Below are 25,621 nucleotides of genomic sequence, written 5' to 3' on the forward strand. Positions count from 1 at the left end.
TGTTGTGTCACCGGCGTCTGACCTGCTGGCTAGATTTCAGCGCCGGGGCCCTGCTCCTGCACGGCTTTTTCTCATATTCACTTCCTGGATGACTGCTGACAGGGAGCGGACCACCTATCTCACACTGCTGGCTACTACGGTGTGTGAGGGAAGCCCGGCATGTGTTCAGCAGAGCAGCAGCTGGACGCAGCCCACCGAGCCCAGGCAGTACTTTAATTAGTTGATAGAGTACAGGAGACGGAGCCCTGAGCAGCATCAAAGGATGCAGTAAGGGAAGAAGAGATTGCAGTTCTCCAGCGGCGGAGGCTCGATGGCAGGATGTCGTTCACTGCCCTGGCCTGGACTCTGCTGGAGCTGAGGCTGTAGGGACAGATGATGCAGTGTGCAGAGTGGGCTCACCCTGCAGCCAAGCAGCTCACTGACAGCCCGAGAAGAGTGAGCTCAAGTACCAGGACTTCAGGCTGATGGAAGATTCCAGGACACCAGCAGCCAGAAGGTATTACAGTGTAACCCTAATCCTAACCCTCCCCCCACAGCCTATCCCCAATCCCCTCAGTCTAATCCTAACCCCCCACAGTCTATCCCCGCCCCCTGCAGCCTAACCGTAACCTATCCCCATGTACTAACTCTAACCCTCCCCCACAGCCTAACCCTAACGCTTCCCCCCCTCATCCTCACCTTAACCCTCCCCCCGCATCACAACTGGCCCAACCGCAGCCTAATCCTAAAGCTCCCCCGCCCCCCGCATCCTAACCCTAACCCTCCCCCCGCAGCCGGCACTCTCCCATACATCTGACAGCCACCCCGGTGAATGCCGCCTCTATTACATTTGATATATATATATATATATATATATATACATACATACATACAATTTATGGGGGCCCCCATTGGTTTGTTGTCCAGGGCCCCCACAGTCCTTAATCCGGCTCTGCGTATAAATCCAGTCCAGTGGTACTGCCGTATAAGTCCAGTCCAGTGGTACTGCTGTATAAGTCCAGTCCAGTGGTACTGCCATATAATTCCAGTGGTACTGCCATATAAGTCCAGTGGTACTGCCGTATAAGTCCAGTCCAGTCTTACTGCCGTATAAATCCAGTGGAACTGCCATATAAATCCAGTGGTGCTGTCCTATGCTGTATATTATTAACTCCAAATAAAAGGGTTATTAATATTTAATCCAAATAATTTTTACAGGGTTTGCCCTGTGTGGTGTAGGGGTATGCTCTCCTGTGCTGCATTTTGTTATATAACTCCAGAAAAATAATGGAGAACAAAAATTTGGAGGATGAAATAGGGAAAGATCAAGAACCACTGATGCCGCTAATCATGACATAGATGTTGAAATGCCATCAACGTCGTCTGCCAAGGCCGATGCTCAATGTCATAGTAGAGGAATGTAAAATAAAAAAAGCCAAAGTTCAGTAAAATGACCCAAATTTTTTTTTTTAAATGGTCTGAGGAGAAACTAAACTTGCCAATATGCCATTTATGACATGGAGTGGCAAGGAACGGCTAAGGCCCTGGCCTATGTTCATGACTAGTGATTCAGCTTCACATGACGATGGAAGCCCTCATCCTCTCGCTAGAAAAAATATAAGAGTTAAGCTGGCAAAAGCACAGCAAAGAACTGTGCATTCTAAGATGATATCACAAATCCCCAAGTGTGTCGGCGGTTGCGATGCCTGACCTTCCCAACACTGGACGGGAAGGGGTGGCTCCTTGCACCATTTGTACGCCCTCTGCAAGTGCTGGAAGGAGCACCCACAGTCCAGTTCTGATATTCAAACTGAAGAGGTAACTGTTGAAGTACACCAGGATGAGGATATGGGTGTTGCTGGCGCTGGGGAGGAAGTTGACGAGGAGGATTCTGATGGTGATGTGGTTTTTTTAAATCAGGCACCGGGTGAGACAGTTGTTGTCCGTGGGATGAATAAACCCATTGTCATGCCTGGGCAAAATACCAAAAAAGCCACCTATTCAGTGTGGAATTATTTCTCCACAAATCCAGACAATAGGTGTCAAGCCGTGTGTTGCCTTTGTCAATCCGTAATAAGTAGGGGTAAGGACGTTAACCACCTAGAAACATCCTCCCTTATACGTCACCTGCAGTGCATTCATCAGAAGTCATTGTCAAGTTCAGAAACTTTGGGTAAGAGCGTAAGCAGTCCACTGACATCTAAATCCCTTCTTCCTCTTGTACCCAGCTCCTGCAAGTCACACCACCAACTCCCTCAACTTTAATTTCCTCCTCAGTCAGGAACGTCAGCAGTCCTGCAGGCCATGTCACTGGCATGACTAACGAGTCCTCTCCCAACCGGGATTCCTCCGGAGGATCCTTGAGTGGTACGCCTACTGCTGCTGCCGTTCGTCATCCCAGAGGGGAAGTCGGAAGACCACTTGTACTAATTCAACTAAGCAATTCACTGTCCAACTGTTGCAAAGCAGATAACTGAGGCCTTGACAGCTATTTTGGTGTTAGACGGGCATCCGGTATCCGCCATTGGTGCGGTGGGTAGTATGTCCTCGGTACCAAAGCCCATCTAGATTCCACTTCAATAGGAAAGCAATTCCCGGACTGTACAGGGATATTTAGAAAAGTGTCCACAGTGTCTTGAAAAATGCAGTTGTACCCACTGTCCACTTAACCATGGACATGTGGAAAAGTGGAGCAGGGCAATCTAAGGACTATATGACTGTGACAGCCCACTGGGTAGATGTATTGCCTCCCGCAGCAACAACAGCAGCGGCACCTGTAGCAGCATCTCACAAACGTCAGCTCGTTCCTAGGCAGGCTAAGCTGTGTATCACCGGTTTCCATAAGAGGCACTCCGCTGACAACCTCTTCCGTAAACATCGCACAATGGCTTACCTCACTTAGGGCCAAATGTAATAGAGTGAGAGTTTCAGAAAGTGAGAGATTTGGCAAGGTTTTTCAGGGTTTTTTTTAAAGTGGGAATCATCTACAATGCAAAACCAGGTTGATATTGCTGTGTAGATGATTGCCACTTTAAAAAAAAACCTTTAAAACCTTACCAAATCTCTCACTTTTTGAAACTCTCACTCTATTACATTTGGCCCTAAAACTCTCCTGGGGATTTGTGATATCGGACAACGCCACCAATATTGTGCGTGCATTACATCTGGGCAAATTCCAGCATGTCCCGTGTTTTGCACATACAATTAATTTGGTGGTGCAGAATTTTTTTAAAAATGACAAGAGCATACAGGAGATGCTGTCGGTTGCCCAAAAAATTGCGGGCCACTTTTGGCATTCAGGCATCACGTGCCGAAGACTGGAGCGCCAGCAAACACTCCTGTACCTGTCCTGCCATCACCTGAAGCAAGAGGTGGTAACGACGTGGAATTCAAAACTCTATGGTGGTCATTTCGAGTTTATCGCAGCCAGCAACTTTTTGCCGCTGCTGCGATCAACTAGTACACGCCTATGGGGGAGTGTATTTTAGCTTAGCAGGGCTGCGAACGCTTGTGCAGCCCTGCTAAGCTAAAAAAATGTCAAGCAGAAGTAGACTAGTCCTGGACATACTTACCCTGTGCGATGAATCCAGCGATGATGGGTCCGGCTTTGACATCACTCCTCCGTCCTCCGTTCTGCTGGACACGCCTGCGTTACACTCACCACTCCTCGAAAACGGCTCCAAACGGTCCAAATCCGCCCTGTCACGCCTCCTTCCTGTCAATTTTCTGTGCGGTCCGCTCTGCGACAGCTTCCTTCTCAAGACACAACGTAACCTGCGACCTCTGTTGCCGGGCAACGTCGCGCACGCGCACTGCGCCCGCCACGCATGCGCATTCCATGCTGTTTGCACCGCAGCGATAAACCGCTGTGTCTGAACGGGTCAGAATGACCCCCCTATATGCTTCAGAGGATGGAGGAGCAGCAAAAGGCCATTCAAGCCTATACATCCACCTACGATACAGGCAAAGGAGGGGGAATGCATCTGACTCAAGCGCAGTGGAGTATGATTTCCGTGTTGTGCAAGGTTCTCCAACCCTTTGAACTTGCCACATGTAAAGTCAGTTCAGACACTGCCAGCTTGAGTCAGGTCATTTCCCTCATCAGGCTTTTACAAAAGCAGCTGGAGAAGTTGAAGGGGGAGCTAAGATGGAGCGATTCCACTAAGTCTGTGGGACTTGTGGATGGAGCCCTTCATTCGCTTTGCCAGGATTCAAGGGTGGTCAATCTGTTGAAATCAGAGCACTACATTTTGTCCAGTGTGCTCGATCCAAGGTTTAAAGCCTACGTTGTATCTCTCTTTCCGGCAGACACAAGTCTGCAGAGGTTCAAAGACCTGCTGGTGAGACAATTGTCAAGTCAAGCGGAACGTGACCCGTCAACAGCTCCTCCTTCATTTTCTCCCACAACTGGGGCTGCAAGGAAAAGGATAAAATTTCCAAGCCCACCCACTGGCGGTGATGCAGGGCACTCAGGAGCAAGTGCTGACATCTGGTCCGGACTGAAGCAGCTGCCAACGATTACTGACATGTCTACTGTCACTGCATATGATGATGTCACCATTGAAAGAATGGTGGAGGATTATATGGGTGACAGCGTCCAAGTAGGCATGTCAGACAGTCTATATGTACACTTGCAGGAAAAAGAGGCAATTTGGTTGCCTCCCCTCCAGTGTGTACTCTGAAAGAGTGTTTAGTGCAGCCAGTAACCTTGTCAGTTATCAGCGTAGGTTACTTCCACAAAATGTGGAGAAAATGATGTTCAGCAAAATGAATTATAAATTCCTCTAGGAAGACCTTTACCAGCAATTGCCTCCAAAAAGTACACAGGGACCTGTGATGGTGGATTCCAGTGGGGACGAATTAATACTCTGTGAGGAGGAGGATGTACACAGTGAAAGAGGTGAAGAATCGCAGGATGAGTATGAGGACGACATCTTGCCTCTGTAAAGCCAGTTTGTGCAAGGAGAGATGAATTGCTTCTTTGTTTTTTTTTTTTTTTTTTGGGGGGGGGGGTTATTGCTCTTTTTTTGTGGAGGCCCAAACAAACCAATCATTTCAGCCACAGTCGTGTGGCAGACCCTGTCGCTAAAATGATTGGTTTGTTAACGTGTGCATGTCCTGTTTATACAACATAAGGGTGGGTGGGAGGGCCCAAGGACAATTCCATCTTGCACCTCTTTTTCTTCTTTGCATTATGTGCTGTTTGGGGCCTAGTTTTTAAAACTGCCATCCTGTCTGACACTGCAGTGCTATTCCTAGATGGGACAGGTGTTTGTGTCACCCACTTTGGTCGCTTAGCTTAGTCATCCAGCGACCTCATTGCACCTCTTTTTCTTCTTTGCATTATGTGCTCTTTGGGGCCTAGTTTTTCTGACACTGCAGTGTTATTCCTAGATGGGACAAGTGTTTGTGCAGCCCACTTGGGTCGCTTAGCTTAGACATCAAGCTACTTCATTGCACCTCTTTTTCTTCTTTGCGTTACTGTATGTGTTCTTTGGGGCCTAGTTTTTAAAACTGCCATCCTGTCTGACACTGCAGTGTTATTCATAGATGGGCCAAGTGTTTGTGTCGCCCACTTGGGTCACTTAGCTTAGTCAACCAGCTACCTCATTGCACCTCTTTTTCTTCTTTGCATTATGTGCTCTTTTGGGCCTAGTTTTTAAAACTGCCATCCTGTCTGACACTGCAGTGCCACTCCTAGATAAGCCAGGTGTTTGTGCTGCCCACTTAGGGTTGCTTAGCTTAGTCATCCAGCAACCTCGGAGCATCCTTTTGGCCTAAAAACAATATTGTGAGGTGTGAGGTGTTCATAATAGACTGGAAATGAGTTGAAATTAAAGTTATTGAGGTTAATAATACCGTATAATCAAAATGACCCCCAAATTTTGTGATTTTAGCTGGGGGTTTTTTCAAAAATCATCCAGATCCGAAACCAAAACCCGAAAGCGTGGTTTTGGCAAAACCAATCCAGATCCAAAACACGAGCGGGGATCCAGATCCACAACCAAAACACAAAGCACGAAAAAAGTGCCCGCCGCACATCTGTAAAATATTCTTAATTTAATATAGCTTATCTAAAATGAAGACGCAAGAATGTAGTGTTCAAAAAGTGGCGTTGGGTAGGAATTGCGGGCGCTCGGGATGCTGGCGATCTGGAGACCGACTGCACTAAACCTAACCCTCCCTGAGGGTGCATAAACCTAACCCCCCCTCTAAACCTAGCTAGCCCCCCTCCCTGCAGCTTAACCCTAACCCTCCCCTGTGGTGCCTAAGCCTACCCCCCCTTCCTGCAACCTAAACCTAACTTTCCTCCCCCGCAGCATAACTCTAACCCTCCCAGGATGTTCCTAAACCTAACACCCACTCTCCGCAGCCTAACCCTAACCCTCCCTTTCCCACAGCCTAATCCTAACCCTCCCTCCACAGCCCAAACCTAACCTCCCCCCCACCATCACGGCTTACCTGCCTGGCGTCCTGGTCCATGTTTGTTCGGGATCCTGGTGGACAGGATGGTGTTCCTTGTCGGGATGCCAGATACAGCTTTTTGACCAGTGTCAGGATTCTGGCAACCGTATTTTGACTGCCAGGATCCTGACCGGATCCCCCAAAAATGGTCAGCTATATTTATCATAAATGCACAGTAGGGTGGCAAAAGAAAAACAAGTGAGAAGTATCTGACACCCATACCAAAATATTTAGCAGGCTGAGAGAGGTGCTGCTGACTTCACAAGGGTAAAATCAGCCTTCTTAATATATTGAAGGACAGTTCATCTTCAAACTGCTTAAGATGGCTACTGCTTCTCTTTCAAGCCAATAAAGCTGACAACCCAGACACAACAGGGGGAGATGGGAAAACCTGTAGAAATTCTGGAAACAAACTGTATCTATAAACCAGATGAACAGATCCACAACACACCCCTACTAACTAAGCTTCAACGTGATAACAACATCAAGCATCCTTGTGTAACCGAACACCAACTCACATTTACTAATCCTATCTCACTCTGACTAGGGGTTCAAAAACCATCTGGCCTATCCAGCCCTTCGTCTTTCTTGTGGGAGCATCATTATTAAACAATGTGAATAAAATAAAACTAAGAGTGCTACGTGGTGGACACATTTGCTATGAACTAGTTCCCCTCAAAAACATGAAGCCTAAGACTCCATTCTTTATCTCCAATAAGATATATTTAGTAGACAGAGGTGACAGGAATATTTATGTATAATACATTTGCTATCATTAAAGGGGATGCCTTCGGCATCCCGGCAGTCGGCCAACACTGTGATCCCGACACCCCTCAGGAGACCGGAAACTGCAGCACAACGACAGTCGACATCCCGAAGGTAAGTATCGTGTGGGGGTTAGGGCTAGGGCCCAGTGCGGGGGGTTTAGGGTTAAGCACAAGGGGGTTAGCCATAGCCAACAGCCCCGGAGGGTTAGCCATAGCCGACACCCTCGTAGGGTTAGGGTAGGCGAGTAGGGGAGAGGGGTAAAATACTTACCCCATCCGGTGTTGGGATTCTCACTGTTGGGATGCCACGGTCAGTCATGTGACCGCCAGCATCCCGACCGCCGACATTTCATACCCAATTTAAAGATGTGTCTTATAATAGGTTAAGATTTTTTTCTACTACTAAACTAATCTCAGATGTTCTTCTGGGATGGCTTCTGCTCCACATGTAGGGTGAAATGTATCAATGATCACATTTATTATATGATCATTAACAGACATCTTCGCCTACTTACCTGCTGGAACACTTGCCTGCTTGAATCTTTGTCTTGATGCCAGGACAGCTCCTGTGATACAGAGCTATTCCAGTGATGCTTTGACTCCCAGGTATAGGACCCGGTGCTTTCGGCTCCCTCTTCTGTTTTTTTCCGCACATACAGTAGTAGCCATGTGTTGATGGCATTAACTAGCGGACATAGGGCCTAATTCAGAACTGATCACTGTGCTGCAAATTACACTGTGCTGCGTTCAGATAGTCGCAGCCCAGGGGGAGTGACAATTTGCCCTGTGCAAATGTGCGATCGCTTGTGTACGCTGTGCGAAAGTTCCCCTCAGTCAGCGGACAGCTGCAAAACTGTTCTCATCACACTCACCATCAAATGTTTTTCCCATTCTGTGCAGTGTGTGCAGTCTGTGCGTAGCTCAATACTTACTCCTCCAGTGCAAAGGATGATCGGGTCCGGAGCTGACGTCACACACCCGCCCTGAAAACGCTTGGGAACGCCTGCATTTTTCCAGACACTCCCAGAAAACGGTCAGTTACCACCCACAAACGTCCGCTTCCTGTCAATCACCTTGCGAACAGCCGTGCAATTGAAATTTTCGCACCATCCTGTCGCGGTTTAGTATCCGCATACGCATGCGCAGTAGTTCGATAATCACCAGCTGTGCGAAAACGCACAGCAGCGATCAGGTCTAAATTGGGCCCATAAGCATTACGCACTGTTGACTCTTTTCTTGTATTGGGTGAACTACTTACTGTAGATGCCGTCAAACCGCTAAAAAGTAAATATATGAGAGAGCTGTACTGCTTTCAAAATACAGCGTCTATAATTCCAGCTCCTCTGTAAGTATGTAAAAAGCCTTTCTGCACTATACTTGTTTTTTTTTTTTTTTTGTTAAAATCAAAATGACAGTCAGTACTAGTAGATGCATAATGCTTAATGCCAGTTTTAATTTAAGCAGGGTTGGACTGGCCCACAAGGTCACAGGGGAAACCGCAAGTGAGCCCCAGTGCTTGGAGCCCCCCCCTCCTCCTCTGGGGATCAGGTTCCAGACTGCGTATTTGAATTACACATAAGGGGTCATTCCGAGTTGATTGCTCGCTAGCAGTTTTTAGCAGCCGTGCAAACGCATTGTCGCCGCCCACTGGGGAGTGTATTTTCGCTTTGCAGAAGTGCGTCTGCAAAATCTTTGTGTGCAAAACAAGACCAGCCCTGTAGTTACTCTTCGTGTGTGTTGATTCTAACAACGGAGGGACAGCTTTTGATGTCACACACCCGCCCAGCGTTCGCCCAGCCACGCCTGCGTTTTTCCAGACACGCCTGCGTTTTTCTAAGCACTCCCTGAAAATGGTCAGTTGCCACCCAGAAACGCCCACTTCATGTCAATCTTCCTGCGTTCGGACGTGCGACTGGAATCTTCGTTAGACTCTGTGCTAACCCACGATGCTCACTGTACCCGTCCGATACGCCTGCGCATTGCGGTGCATACACATGCGCAGAAATGCAGATTTTTAGCCTGATCACTGCGCTGCGAACAACGGCAGCTAGCAATCAACTCGGAATGATCCCCTTAATACGAATTGTGAATTTCCATTATTTAAAAAAAACATTTCAATGCCAGCGTTAATATATACTGTGGACACAGGGTGCATCTTATTACCATATACGATAATAGTGCGCTGAATGTCACAGCACTATGTCCCTTTAGAGAAAGAAAGTAGTCGCACACATGGTATACTGAGGTCCAACGCTCAGAGATATATATGTATTTGATGTTAAAAGGAATGCATACAAAATAACATATGTACAGTATATCATTCAGTATAACATATATATATATATATATATATATATATATATATATATAAAAGGGTTACAGTGTTACAGTTACATAAGAAGCAGATACAGCCAAGATAGGTCACCCTGTCCCATAGAACTTTCCTCCATCTCTTTCTCTCAGCAACAGCAACTAACTAACTATGCCTTACAAAACTGCCTATATCAAACAGTGGGAGTTAACAGGTTGTTGGTTTCGGTCTCCTTCCATTACCCCAGGAGAGAGAAGTTTCTCATTCACTGTGTGTTGGCCCTCATTCCGAGTCGTTCGCTCGGTATTTTTCATCGCATCGCAGTGAAATTCCGCTTAGTGCGCATGCGCAATATTCGCACTGCGACTGCGCCAAGTATCTTTGCTATGAAGATAGTATTTTTACTCACGGCTTTTTCATCGCTCCGGCGATCGTAATGTGATTGACAGGAAATGGGTGTTACTGGGCGGAAACACGGCGTTTTATGGGCGTGTGGCTGAAAACGCTACCGTTTCCGGAAAAAACGCAGGAGTGGCCGGAGAAACGGGGGAGTGGTTGGGCGAACGCTGGGTGTGTTTGTGACGTCAAACCAGGAACGACAAGCACTGAACTGATCGCACAGGCAGAGTAAGTGTGGAGCTACTCTAAAACTGCTAAGTAGTTTGTGATCGCAATATTGCGAATACATCGGTCGCAATTTTAAGATGCTAAGATACACTCCCAGTAGGCGGCGGCTTAGCGTGTGTAACTCTGCTAAATTCGCCTTGCGACCGATCAACTCGGAATGAGGGCCGTTATTGGTTAGTTCATATGCAAGCAATGTCCAGTTTGTAGATGCAAGTACAGGGATAAACCACTGGGATTCTGCACACATGCTTCCTCATATATATCTGGTTTTACACTCTATTATATAAATACAATTTAATACAAGTCTGGTGCTAAACATGTTTTGTCTATGCGTAATCTATATGTTGTATGAATATGTGTGTTGAATATGTCTTTGTGGCTTATCTGTGTGAATGCGTATGCTACCGTATATACTCTTGCCGTGCGTTAATACGCAAGGCGCGCAAACCTGTGCACGCTGTGTGCATGCGCACGCACGGTGGTAACGCACACGAACAGAGGCCACTCTGTTTGTAGTTTGTATGTTGTGTGTATGTAATATTTTTGACTTTGACAGTATGTTACCTTATACTGCACAGAACTATAATGTATTCTCTACAGTGCATTGCCAATATTTATTTGGTACATTATCATGCCCGCACAAGCAGCATTTATATATTTATCAAGGAACCCCGCCCATGCACTCTCTAATGGTTTGGCATACCAATGTAGCAGCTGGCCACACCCTCTCAGGAGACTGGCCACACCCCTAAACATGGCCCCTACCCCGACATTCCACGGTGGGCCCTTCATGCCCCAGTCCGACACTGAATGTGGGTATGCTTAGCTCCACAATGCTATATGCAGACAAAAATGATTACATTTGCCCATCCCCAAATGCACTAATAATAATAATAATAATAGAAACTTTACAATTTAGATAAAAAAAGGCAAATTTATTATTTTTTTATCATTATTTATTTCCATTGTGCCAATATAATATTCAGCACTTGTCACAGAACAATGCAGCAATCACAAGTACTCGCCCACTGGTGCATAGAGTCTAAGGGGCAGTTTTATCAAACCTTGAAGAGAGGTAAAATGGGCATAGAAAAATACCAACCAGTCAGCTCCTAATTGTCAATTTACAGGCTGCTTTGAGAGATGACAGCTAGGAGCTTGGCTGGTAGGTTATCTCTCTCCGCTATATCTCTTTCAATGCTTTGATAGATCTACCCCTAAATTGTCAAACACTCAACCTGGTGAGAACAAAAAAAACTGGATACAGATAGCAGGCCGGTCAGAATATAACACATAGGGAGAGATGTACTAAGCCTTGGACAGTATTAAAGTGGACGGAGATAAAGTACCAGCCAATCAGCTCCAAACTGTCATGCCTGCGTTTGAGAAATGATAGGAGCTGATTGGTTGGTACTAGTTTATCTCTCTCTCTCCAAATCTTAGTTCATCTGCTCCAGTGTCAGAATGGAACCCAATTAAATTATTATTTAATTGGTCTATACAAATAAATAAATCTTATTCGTTCAGTGCTGGGGAAAAGAAAATGAATTCCAAAATTGAAATTTGCTGAATAATCTAAACAGGGTTCAATATACTGATGTCAGCAATAAATATTGTGCACACCGTATCTCCAATGTGTGGCAGAGAGAACGCATCCCCTGCATACACAATCTACTAGAAATCATAAATAAACCAGTATACAAACATAGAGTTATGGCACGGCGGCTCATTTCACATATCAGTGGCTCTATGGAAAATTCATTGTTATCACAATTACAGTGCTTAACATCAAGGACGTAGCTATCATAGGTGAGGGGGTGCAGCTGCTATGGGGCCCAGAGCTGAGAGGGGCCACCTTCCCTGTCACATTTACATGTGTTATATACAGGGTGTAGCTACCATAGGTGCAGGGAGTGCAGCTGCTATGGGGCCCAGAGCTGAGAGGGGCCACCTTCACTGTCACAGTTATATGTGTTATATACAGGGTGTAGTACCATAGGTGCAGGGAGTACAGCTGCTATGGGGCCCAGAGCTGAGAGGGGCCACCTTCCCTGTCACAGTTACATGTGTTACATACAGGGTGTAGCTACCATAGGTGCAGGGAGTACAGCTGCTATGGGGCTGAGAGGGGCCACCTTCCCTGTCACAGTTACATGTATTATATACAGGGTGTAGCTACCATAGGTGCAGGGAGTGCAGCTGCTATGGGGCCCAGAGCTGAAAGGGGCCACCTTCCCTGTCACAGTTGCATGTGTTATATACAGGGTGTAGCTGCCATAGGTGCAGGGAGTGCAGCTGCTATGGGGCCCAGAGCTGAGAGAGGCCACCTTCCATATCACAGTTACATGTGTTATATACAGGGCGTAGCTGCCATAGGTGCAGAAAGTGCAGCTGCTATGGGGCCCAGAGCTAAGAGGGGCCACCTTCCCTGTCACAGTTACATGTGCTATATACAGGGCGTAGCTACCATAGGTGTGAGGAGTGCAGCTGCTATGGGGCCCAGAGCTGAGAGGAGCCACCTTCCCTGTCACAGTTACATGTGTTATATACAGGGTGTAGCTACCATAGGTGCAGGCAATGCAGATGCTATGGGGCTCAGAGCTAAGAGGGGCCACCTTCCCTGTCACAGTTACATGTGATATATACAGGGTGTAGCTACCATAGGTGCAGGTAGTGCAGCTGCTATGGGGCCCAGAGCTGAGAGGGACCACCTTCCCTATCACAGTTACATGTGTTATATACAAGGGTGTATCTACCATAGGTGCAGGGAGTGCAGCTGCTATGGGGCCCAGAGCTGAGAGGGGCCACCTTCCCTGTCAGTTACATGTGTTATATACAAGGGTGTAGCTACCATAGGTGCAGGGAGTGCAGCTGCAATGGGGCCAGAGCTGAGAGGAGCCACCTTCCCTGTCACAGTTACATGTGTTATATACAGGGTGTAGCTACCATAGGTGCATGGAGTGCAGCTGCTATTGGGCCAGAGCTGAGAGGAGCCACCTTCCCTGTCACAGTTACATGTGTTATGTACAGGGTGTAGCTACCATAGGTGCAGGGAGTGCAGCTGCTATGGGGCCAGAGCTGAGAGGAGCCACCTTCCCTGTCACAGTTACATGTGTTATGGACAGGGTGTAGCTACCATAGGTGCAGGGAGTGCAGCTGCTATGGGGCCCAGAGCTGAGAGGGGCCACCTTCCCTGTCACAGTTACATGTGTTATATACAGGGTGTAGCTACCATAGGTGCAGGGAGTGCAGCTGCTATGGGGCCAGAGCTGAGAGGAGCCACCTTCCCTGTCACAATTACATGTGTTATATACAGGGTGTAGCTACCATAGGTGCAGGGAGTGCAGCTGCTATGGGGCCCAGAGCCAGTGCCGTAACTAGACATTTTAGCGCTGTGTGCAAGAAACAGCAACGGCGCCCCCCCCATAGGGGCGTGGCTTCATGGGAAGGGGCGTGGCTACAAAATTATGCCAATTCATACTATGCTGCACAGTAGTCTCACTCTCCATTATTCAAATTACACCGAACAGTAGCACCACTTACACACATTACGGCAGGTAGAGCCCCATTTTACACATTACGACAGGCAGAGCTCCCTTAGACACAGTACAGCAGGTAGAGTCACCTTTTACACATTACAGAAGGTAGAGTCACCTTTTACACATTACCCTGGGGGAGAGAGGGATGGAGAGAGAGATATTGATTTTATACTGACATCCCTCCAGCCTAAATGCTGCAGACACAGGGGAAGACCAGCGGCGAAGCCTAGTGAGGGACTGGAAGCTGCAGGCTGGGGTGCTGCTGCAGTGGTCAGTGTGAGCTCAGCTGGACTGAATGCTCCCTGACTGCCCGCCCGAACGCCGCAGCAACTCGTGGCACGGGGCGCTGTGGGAGACAATCATCACGTCTCTCCCTTGCAGGTAGGAGGGAGGCAAAGCATCTGATTGGGCCAGGGGAGAAGGTGCTGCGTTGGTGCAGGTTGTGGGTGCGCTCAGCAGCAGAAGAGCTGAGCGCATACCACACACAGCAGGGGCAAACGCAGAATTTGTAAAGGGGGGTTTCCAGATTATATATTTATGAATCCATATCAGTAACGGCACTCGGAGTTGACATGAGACAAAGAAGATTTATACTAGACAAGCGTTTTCAGGGCATGCGAACTGTCATTAAAACAACATAAATAATAATTGTGTGGTCTTGATTACATGGCGCATGCTCTGAAAACGCTTGTCTAATACAAATCTTCTTTGCCTCATGCCAACTCTGAGTGCCGTTGCTGATACTGATATGGATTCATGCTGATTATTCTACCTGTGCGCCGGAGTGCCTTTAATAAAGCAGTAACTACCTTCTTTATATATATATATATATATATATATAAACAAAACAGATACTCTCCCTTTTGCGCTATTAAACAGAAAGTGAGAAAGGATTGGGTTAAGGCTGCCAAATTCCACTAAGTCCCTTGTTAGGAGGGACTAAAAAGATACAAATATGTGCCAGTAGAGGAATGGGCGCACTTGGGTTGTTTTTCCACCCAATATTCAACGGGGAAAAACAGCAGTCTCCCTAAGATATTTACTCCTAATTTGTGAGCATAAAACCACATTTAACATGTTCCATGTAAAATTTATTACAACATAAAAGCAATGATACAAAACGGTATAGTATCTCTTCTTGCAGATAACACCATATAGTACAGAGGACCAGTTGAAATAACTTTGATAGATTCCTCCTTCTCCTTTGACAATTCGGAGATTTGATGTTTATGAACAAATAACCCGACGCGTTTCGTCTTACTCTAAGACTTCATCAGGGGTATGTCTAAAAATATATATAAAATATTTATATCAGAATCTTATCCTGATTAAAACAATAATATGAGGGAACATGTCAATGAACGAGGAAAAATGCAAGACAGAACTTAAAACATGGGCAAAATATACAAATATATATATAAATATGTGAGGAAAAAATATACATACACATATGGTTTAACATACAAGGAGGATGATCTTAACATATCCATGGAAAACAATTATGTGATACAATCTCAGAACAAAGAATTCACAATTATACCAAAGAGAAAGAAATAGACATATAAAGAGGAGTTCATCATCACAAGAACATAATAATTACATATGGCATACCTCTAGTGCTTGATAAATACTGTTAGTGCATCAATAAAATGGCAATTACGTATTCTGGATACTTGAAAAAACCACACACCGGTGGGGTACACAGGTGAAAGTTAGATTAAGCCTAATTGGGGAAATATAAGTTTTTAGTACTAACAACAATTAATAACATATTCTGCATAATACTGGGCTCAATAATAACAAATAAATGAATATATCTGTACATTGAACACATACCTTATGGTTAAGTGCTTGAATAACAAGTTCAAACGCATAGGCCTGAACGCAAGTTCAAATAGGTATGTGACCTAACAAAAATTATTAATATTCACTAATTAGAGATATATAACGTAACAGCCTTTATATAAATTGGTTAATGTGCTAGTAGATTGAAACACATACCTTATGATTCAGGGATTTGGATAACAAGTTCAAATACACAGGTCTACCACAATTTCATATGCGTGTGTAACCTGGTAAATTAGAGGAATATGATTCTTGAGACAGAGAACTTGCTCATACCAGGTGTGAGAAGTTTTAATTTAATAAACTCCCTTTAGAAAGGGGGGGTGAAGGATACACTAGTTTCGAAAATTCATTAATTCGATTAAATCTTACGTGAAATTGGTTCCCCAAGGGGGTATAAAACGTATTAAAAATATCGATAACCATATGTTATCCTTGAAATTCAGAATGTTGAGTTAATTCTCATATTGTTACTAATAGTCATAATAACACCCCCTATTTACAAAATAAGCAGGACATAGTGAATGGAATCCCTTGTTTTCACTATGTCCTGCTTATTTTGTAAATAGGGGGTGTTATTATGACTATTAGTAACAATATGAAAGTTTATTAATATTATCTTATGAGATGATGAGAATTAACTCAACATTCTGAATTTCAAGGATAACATATGGTTATCGATATTTTTAATACGTTTTATACCCCCTTGGGGAACCAATTTCACGTAAGATTTAATCGAATTAATGAATTTTCGAAACTAGTGTATCCTTCACCCCCCCTTTCTAAAGGGAGTTTATTAAATTAAAACTTCTCACACCTGGTATGAGCAAGTTCTCTGTCTCAAGAATCATATTCCTCTAATTTACCAGGTTATACACGCATATGAAATTGTGGTAGACCTGTGTATTTGAACTTGTTATCCAAATCCCTGAATCATAAGGTATGTGTTTCAATCTACTAGCACATTAACCAATTTATATAAAGGCTGTTACGTTATATATCTCTAATTAGTGAATATTAATAATTTTTGTTAGGTCAAATACCTATTTGAACTTGCGTTCAGGCCTATGCGTTTGAACTTGTTATTCAAGCACTTAACCATAAGGTATGTGTTCAATGTACAGATATATTCATTTATTTGTTATTATTGAGCCCAGTATTATGCAGAATATGTTATTAATTGTTGTTAGTACTAAAAACTTATATTTCCCCAATTAGGCTTAATCTAACTTTCACCTGTGTACCCCACCGGTGTGTGGTTTTTTTCAAGTATCCAGAATACGTAATTGCCATTTTATTGATGCACTAACAGTATTTATCAAGCACTAGAGGTATGCCATATGTAATTATTATGTTCTTGTGATGATGAACTCCTCTTTATATGTCTATTTCTTTCTCTTTGGTATAATTGTGAATTCTTTGTTCTGAGATTGTATCACATAATTGTTTTCCATGGATATGTTAAGATCATCCTCCTTGTATGTTAAACCATATGTGTATGTATATTTTTTCCTCACATATTTATATATATATTTGTATATTTTGCCCATGTTTTAAGTTCTGTCTTGCATTTTTCCTCGTTCATTGACATGTTCCCTCATATTATTGTTTTAATCAGGATAAGATTCTGATATAAATATTTTTAGACATACCCCTGATGAAGTCTTAGAGTAAGACGAAACGCGTCGGGTTATTTGTTCATAAACATCAAATCTCCGAATTGTCAAAGGAGAAGGAGGAATCTATCAAAGTTATTTCAACTGGTCCTCTGTACTATATGGTGTTATCTGCAAGAAGAGATACTATACCGTTTTGTATCATTGCTTTTATGTTGTAATAAATTTTACATGGAACATGTTAAATGTGGTTTTATGCTCACAAATTAGGAGTAAATATCTTAGGGAGACTGCTGTTTTTCCCCGTTGAATATTGGGTGGAAAAACAACCCAAGTGCGCCCATTCCTCTATTGGCACATATATATATATATATATATATACACACACACACAAACATACTGTCATATATCTATGTGTATATGTCTATCTTATACTGTGTGCCTCCCTATAGTATATATATTGGGAGGCACACAGTATAAGATAGATATATACACATAGATATATGACAGTATTTTGTATATTATATATATATATATATATATATATATATATAATATACACGATATATAGAACAGGAGGGGGCAGGTAACCTGAAGTCAGCGCCGCAAGGGTCTGTCCATCTTTGCTGCCTTCATTGAGCCGGAGCCTGCCCCTTGAAGTCCTGTTAAGCTGGGAACACTGAAAAAGGAGGCAGTGGCGCTGAAACTGGGAGCACAGCAGAGTGTAGGTCAGCCCCGGTGAGAAGAGTGTAAAGGCCGCCCGGCGCCCAATAGAGAAAAATCCTTTGTGCATTGCTGTTTAGTGCCTGCCGCCACTGCCGGTTCTACCGCTTCCCCTGACGCCGGGTGCCCGAAGCTCCTCTCAGCCGTAGCACAGGAGAGCTTTGTTGAGCAGCGCTCTCTATCTATAGGAGCTGCTGGCAGCGCCGATCATCGCTGCGGGAATCACTAAAGGAGACAGAGGCAGAGCAGAGGCAGATTTAGACTTCATGGGGCCCTAAGCAAGACACCAAGGGGAACCCCCCTTTCTCAAACAATCCTCATTGTGTGCTTGCAGTGTCTCACTGGCATGCCCCCTCCACAGCAGCGCGTTCCCCACTACACAACATCAATGCACTACACCCCCCATAGGCTACAATACTTTGCTGCACTACACCACCGCAGTACATCGCTACATTACATCACTACAGTACGCCTTCCTATACACTGCACTAGACCACTACACTACACCCCCCCAATATGCTGCACTTTATCAGTACACGCCCCTAATACACTGCACTACATGTATATACACAGAGGGTGAATGGCGCTCGTGTATCTGGATATTTTTGTTTGGGCTGCAACCTATGGATGAAGCACCTCCAAAAAATACTTCACTAGGGTAATGTTAACAAAAGGTTTTCATAGGTGCGCCTGATGTGTGAGGTGTAGACCCAGGCAAACGAAATGAAAACCCAATTCCTTAGGAAAGGGTATAAGGAAGACAGATTAGATGAAGACTTAAAGAAAGTCGGGGAACTAGAAAGAGGGACACTCCTGACATACAAAGACAAAAACAAAAAAGAACAAATGAAAGATTGGAAGGTAACATTTCAAACACAATAGAACAACAAGAATAAAAAACTGGAAAAAATCATTCAAGACCATTGGCACATCCTTCTACAAGATGAAACTCTAGGGGACATATTACCCGCCAAACCGAAGGTAATTTATAGGAAGGCACCCAACCTCAAGTCTAAAATAACACACAGCCATTTGCATAAGAAAGAGACGGTACAGACCACCATTCTAGGTACTACTTTAAGTAAAGGATTCTTCCATTGCAACTCTTGCCAATATTGTAAAATGAATCACGTTTCCACCAAGGGCACCACAAACTTTCAATCGAATGTCACACAAGAAATATTTGAAATTCAGGAACATATATCATGCCAATCCAAGGGTGTCATTTATCTGATCGAGTGCCCTTGTCACCTACAATATATAGGGAGGACAACAAGACCCCTGAAAACCAGAACTTCAGAACATATAAGGAACATAAAAAAAGGCCTAGAAACACACAGTCTCTCTAACCATTTTAGAGAAGAACATAAACAGAACCCAGAAGGGATGAAATTGTTAGGCATAAAAATGGTAAAACAGAATTGGAGAGGGGGGGGACTTTTTCAGGACAATAAACAAAGAAGAGCTCAAATGGATGTTTACCTTAAAAACCTTAAAACCGCACGGGCTAAATTTAGACAATGAGGTAAGGACCATTATCACAGGCAAATGACGATATTGTACACGAAGGAGAAGCAATAGACCACACATAGTACATGAAGATAACTCCACTCTCACATATTAGAGAAGTCATTCAACCACTAAGTCCATAAAAATGCCCATTAAAAATAGCCCTAAAACAACTTCATGCGTATTGTAAGCAATATAGCCTTAAATCATGAAGAATACATACCACTAATTATTTATCTATGCATAACTATACCATTTACTTTTTTAAGTATAGTGCATTTAACCTCCTGACAATTTAAATTTTACCCTATCTTTATTATTATCAATTATTACTTTAATACTATCAATATTGTTTACTATTTTCTTTTATCAATAATATTATCAGCATATGAGTACTATTATTAGCGATTTTTACGCTTGCATATACTACAGTTCAAAATTATCTTTACTATTTTTTCATTATCTAACCATTTGCACTGGTTTGTGTACACTAATACTACTTATGACATACACAATTAGGAACACAAAGAATTACTAGCTCAGAAATGTTCCAACCTTTTATTTTATTTTTATTTTATTTTTATTTTTATTTTATTTTTACTTTTACTTGTTCCCCGTGTATGTAATTCCTCCTTTATTCACCAGTATTATTCTGCAAGTTTTTCTATTCAATCAACCAGCCCCTTCCCTTTCCGTGTGTTCCCAATCTGGAACAATTAACCAAAACCACTCCCGCTGGATGTGGGCATAAAAAGCCCACACCAAAGATGGCGGAAACAGACTCCCTGACGAAGGCCAATACCGGCCGATACGCGTTGGAGCACACACCGCCTTTTTACACTGTTTGATTCAATCATCCAACTGACAGAGCGTGAAACCCAAGACGGAGGACAGAGAGAACAAGAGGACGACGAGAATTAGACGGGACCCGGAGGCACCCGAGACTGGTCACGTGACCCAACCCGGAAGTGCAGGAGATCGCCGGGCCGCGGCCGAGACGGAAAAGACCGCTGGCGGAGGAACGAGGAGACGGAGCAGGAGCGATAAGGTAAGGGACCCTGTAGGAGAGGAGAAGGCGCGGCGGACAGCACTAACTGTGCTAGAAGCAGCCCCTACCTCCCTCTCCAAGACTCACGACTGTTCTCCTTTCATCCAGGGCACCGTGCTGCGCTCTTAGAGCGACAGCAGGGTGGACCAGGGCATAGAGGGGCACAGCCTGTCCAGGAGTCCTAATTGCCTAGCACTCACCACACCCCGACCCTCATCGCCAGCGGCAATCCAGGGGTACCCCAAATATTTTTCTTATTGTTTTTCTTCTTTTTTCACCTTTTCCGGATCCTAAGACATTTTTCAATATTATAATTAATTTTTACTAATTTTACTTAAAGCTCTGGACTTTCTTTTTTTGCACACATTCTATGATTCACCCAGAGGTGGGACGCCACCATTCTGGAGTGACCAGCAACTTGAGAGACAACTTATACCTCGACCACAAATTAATCATACTGCATCTGTTATCATCCTCCCCCCCCCCCCCTCCCCCCCAAAAAAAATAAACATTTTTTTTCTCCCATTTTTTCCACGCGAATATTTTATTATATTTTTCTTTGTAAATAAAGACAGTTTTTTTCATCCCATTTCTCTATATTGCTATTTACTTATTAGGTCAAGTTTTCTGACTGTTTAGTGTTTAAGGTATTAAACCAGTTTTTGCATACACCTCACACATCAGGCGCACCTATGAAAACCTTTTGTTAACACTGCACTACATCACTATATTACATCACTACGCCCTCCTACATGCCGCACTACATCGCTACACCACATCACTACAATATGCTGCACTACATCCCCCTACTGTATATGCTGCACTAAGTCGTTACACCCCCCCATACTCTGCACTACATCCCCCTCCCCCAATATGCTGCACTACATCCCCCCTATATGCTGCACCAAGTCGTTACACCCCCTTTTATACACTACACTACATTGCTGTACTTTCATTACACACACACTGCATTAATCATTACACCCCCCCCATTTGCCACATTAATCATTACCCCCCCATATGCTGCATTAATCATTACCCCCCCATATGCTGCATTAATAATTACCCCCCCATATGCTGCATTAATAATTACCCTACCCCCCCCCACATGCTGCATTAATCATTACACACACACACCCATTAACCATTCAACATACGGTAAATGTGCTACAGGCGCACTGCGGACACCCAGATCTCCGGAGTCTTACTCGGGCCGAGTGAGTCCTGGGAGGTAGGCTGGCAGCACATCCTTTCCCATAAGCTGAGAGCCTGAAGATAGCTGGATGATGCTCCTCACCGTTGTTTCGTCACCGGCGCTGCGGCGCACACACAGTGGGGAGGCCCGCAGGACGCTGGAGAGCAACCACGTGGAGAGCGAGCCGCAATGGGTCCTAGGCCCCGCCGACTTCTGCCTAGGCGTTAATTGCTTTGCCGTAAATCCGCCACTGAGGCAGAAGTGTGTCCGTCTCAGGGGGGGTTTCTGCCTGCGTGCAGGAAAGCACTGCAGCGGCGGCCGGCGGGAGGCAGGAGGCAATTAAGAGTGGGCGGCGGGCAGCGGCCGTGCGGGTGATGCTGCCAGATGGTGCGCCCACAGTGCAGTTGCGCTGTGTGCAATGCCCCTCTGGCACACACCTAGTTACGGCTCTGCCCAGAGCTAATAGGGGCCACCTTCCCTGTCACAGTTACATGTGCTATATACAGGGCGTAGCTACCATAGGTGTGAGGAGTGCAGCTGCTATGGGGCCCAGAGCTGAGAGGAGCCACCTTCCCTGTCACAGTTACATGTGTTATATACAGGGTGTAGCTACCATAGGTGCAGGCAATGCAGATGCTATGGGGCTCAGAGCTAAGAGGGGCCACCTTCCCTGTCACAGTTACATGTGTTATATACAGGGTGTAGCTACCATAGGTGCAGGGAGTGCAGCTGCTATGGGGCCCAGAGCTGAGAGGGACCACCTTCCCTATCACAGTTACATGTGTTATATACAAGGGTGTAGCTACCATAGGTGCAGGGAGTGCAGCTGCTATGGGGCCCAGAGCTGAGAGGGGCCACCTTCCCTGTCAGTTACAGGTGTTATATACAAGGGTGTATCTACCATAGGTGTAGGGAGTGCAGCCACTATGGGACCCAGAGCCGAGAGGGGTCAACTTCCCTGTCACAGTTACATGTGTTATATACAGGGTGTAGCTACCATACGGGCAGGGAGTGCAGCTGCGATGGGGCCCAGAACTGAGAGGGGCCTACCTTCCCTATCACAGTTACATGTGTTACATACAGGACGTAGCTACCATAGGTGCAGGGAGTTCAGCCGCTATGGTGCCCAGAGATGAGAGGGGCCACCTGCCCTGTCACAGTTACATGTGTTATATACAGGGTGTAGTTTCCATGGGTGCAGGGAGTGCAGCTGCTATGGGGCCCAGAGCTGAGAGGGGCCACCTTCCCTGTCACAGTTACATGTGTTATATACAAGGGTGTAGCTACTATAGGTGTAGGGAGTGCAGGTACTATGGGGCCCAGAACTGAGAGGGGCCCACCTTCCCTGTCACAGTTACATGTTATATACAGGGTGTAGCTACCATAGGTGCAGGCAGTGCAGCTGCTATGGTCCCAGAGCTGAGAGGGGCCCACCTTCCCTGTCACAGTTACATGTGTTACATACAGGACATAGCTACCATAGGTGCAGGGAGTTCAGCCTCTATTGGGCCCAGAGCTGAGAGGGGCCACCTTTCCTATCACAGTTACATGTGTTATATACAAGGGTGTAGCTACCATAGGTGCAGGGAGTGCAGCTGCTATGGGGCCCAGAGCTGAGAGGGGCCACCTTCCCTGTCAGTTACATGTGTTATATACAAGGGTGTATCTACCATAGGTGTAGGGAGTGCAGCCGCTATGGGGCCCAGAGCTGAGAGGGGTCACCTTCCCTGTCACAGTTACATGTGTTATATACAGGGTGTAGCTACCATAGGGGCATGGAGTGCAGCTGCTTTGGGGCCCAGAACTGAGAGGGGCCTACCTTCCCTATCACAGTTACATGTGTTACATACAGGACATAGCTACCATAGCTGCAGGGAGTTCAGCAGCTATGGGGCCCAGAGCTGAGAAGGGCCACCTGCCCTGTCACAGTTACATGTGTTATATACAGGGTGTAGTTTCCATGGGTGCAGGGAGTGCAGCTGCTATGGGGCCCAGAGCTGAGAGGGGCCACTTTCCCTGTCACAGTTACATGTGTTATATACAAGGGTGTAGCTACTATAGGTGTAGGGAGTGCAAGTACTATGGGGCCCAGAACTGAGAGGGGCCCACCTTCCCTGTCACAGTTACATGTTATATACAGGGTGTAGTTACCATAGGTGCAAGCAGTGCAGCTGCTATGGGCCCAGAGCTGTGAGGGGCCACCTTCCCTGTCACAGTTACATGTGTTACATACAGGACATAGCTACCATAGGTGCAGGGAGTTCAGCCGCTATTGGGCCCAGAGCTGAGAGGGGCCACCTTCCCTATCACAGTTACATGTGTTATATACAAGGGTGTAGCTACCATAGGTGTAGGGAGTGCAGCTGCTATGGGGCCCAGAGCTGAGAGGGGCCACCTTCCCTGTCAGTTACATGTGTTATATACAAGGGTGTATCTACCATAGGTGTACGGAGTGCAGCCGCTATGGGGCCCAGAGCTGAGATGGGCCACCTTCCCTGTCACAGTTACATGTGTTATATACAGGGTGTAGCTACCATAGGTGCAGAGAGTGCAGCTGCTATGGGGCCCAGAGCTGAGAGGGGCCACCTTCCCTGTCACAGTTACATGTGTTATATACAAGGGTGTAGCTACCATAGGTGTAGGGAATGCAGCCGCAATGGGGCCCAGAGCTGACAGGGGCCACCTTCCCTGTCACAGTTACATGTGTTATATAAATTTTTTGCCATTGGGTGGTACGTAGGGGTCATTTCAAACATTTTCCTTGGGGCCTGCAAAATATCCAGGTATGCCCCTGGACCTGCTCATTATATTGTGGTATTAAATCAGCTGGAGGGCATTATAATGTTATATAATATGAACCAGAGTACTGTATTGAGGCACAATATGAACGGGGTGCACTATATATAATAATGTGAATTGGGGGTACTGTGCGTTATAATGTGTACTGGCAGCTCTGAAATGTGACATAAGGGGAACTTAAGCACTACTGGGATTCATAAAAGAAACTAGGGCACTACCAGTGTCGGACTTGGGCATGAAGGGCCCACCAGGGAAATGTAATCACAGGGGCCCACTAAAGGCGCTGCCATATGCTGGAAGGGGTGTGGCCACATGACCAGAGGGGAGTGGCAAGCCATTAGAGGCACCACCTACCATAGTATATAAAGAAAAACAGCTCTACCTCACTGTCCACTTCAAGCTGTTGTGTATGTGCCTCGGTTACAGCGGGAGAGAACAGTATATGCGCCTGGGTTACACCAGAAGAGAACAGTAGTATGTGTGCCTGGGTTACACCAGGAGAGAGCAGTAGTATATGCGCCTGGGTTACACCGGGAGAGAGCAGTAGTATACGTGCCTAGGTTACACCAGGATAGAGCAGTAGTATGTGTGCCTGGGTTACACCAGGAGAGAGCGGTAGTATATACGTGCCTGGGTTACACCGGGAGAGAGCGGTAGTATACGTGCCTGGGTTACACCGGGAGAGAGCAGTAGTATATGCGCCTGGGTTACACCGGGAGAGAGCAGTAGTATACGTGCCTATGTTACACCAGGATAGAGCAGTAGTATGTGTGCCTGGGTTACACCAGGAGAGAGCGGTAGTATATACGTGCCTGGGTTACACCGGGAGAGAGCGGTAGTATACGTGCCTGGGTTACACCGGGAGAGAGCAGTAGTATACGTGCCTGGGTTACCCGGGAGAGAGCAGTAGTATACGTGCTTGGGTTACACCGGGAGAGAGCAGTAGTATATGTGCCTGGGTTACACTGGGAGAGAGTAGAAGTATACGTGCCTGTGTTATCCCAGGAGAGAACAGTAGTATATGCACCTGAGTTAATCTGGGAGAGAACAGTAGATACACATAATGCCTGGAGTATATGGCCAGATACACAAACGTTCCCCAGCAGTGCCAGATACACATACACCCCCAGCAGTGCCAGATACACATACGCCCCCAGCAGTGCCAGATACACATACACCCCCAGCAGTGCCAGATACA

The sequence above is a fragment of the Pseudophryne corroboree genome, chromosome 5, assembly GCF_028390025.1.
Source record: "Pseudophryne corroboree isolate aPseCor3 chromosome 5, aPseCor3.hap2, whole genome shotgun sequence".
NCBI classification, from domain to species: domain Eukaryota; kingdom Metazoa; phylum Chordata; class Amphibia; order Anura; family Myobatrachidae; genus Pseudophryne; species Pseudophryne corroboree.